At 52.0% G+C, this 415-nt stretch overlaps 1 protein-coding gene across 7 annotated transcripts in view; it reads right to left on the bottom strand.

Moving 5' to 3' along the window:
- ORMDL3 (ORMDL sphingolipid biosynthesis regulator 3) overlaps positions 1 to 415 on the bottom strand; it is a 6,765-nt gene that overhangs the window by 4,784 nt on the left and 1,566 nt on the right. The window lies entirely within an intron of this gene.

Consider the following 415-nt stretch of genomic DNA (forward strand, 5'->3'; position numbering starts at 1 on the left):
TTTCTGTCTCTATGTCTCTCTCTGTCTGGCGAGCGCATGCGCCCTATAGCAAAAACCTCTCCAAAAAAAAAAAGAGACCTCGGGGGAAATGTGACAACAAACGCACCTTCCCAACAAGCAAACATACAGGAGCTGGCCAGAGGTGCAGCCTGGTAAATGATGTTCTGAGGCCCCTCAGCCCAGCCCATTAGGAAGAACAAACTGGGCCTAACAGAAACCCAAGGAACTAGAAAACCAGAACAGGCTCAGCTGTTTACCTTCCAGGGCCTTAGGGCTTCAGTTACCCTAACACAACCCCTGGGACACCTGCTAAGCAAACGCCTCCACCTGGGGGTGGGGCAGGGCAGGGGCTGGGGAAGAAGCATGTCTGGCTAAGACAGGGTTCTGGAAAGACTTAACAATAAGAGAGGGAAAG

Source organism: Tupaia chinensis, unplaced genomic scaffold (genome assembly GCF_000334495.1).
Source record: "Tupaia chinensis unplaced genomic scaffold, TupChi_1.0 Scaffold000477_1, whole genome shotgun sequence".
NCBI lineage: Eukaryota > Metazoa > Chordata > Mammalia > Scandentia > Tupaiidae > Tupaia > Tupaia belangeri.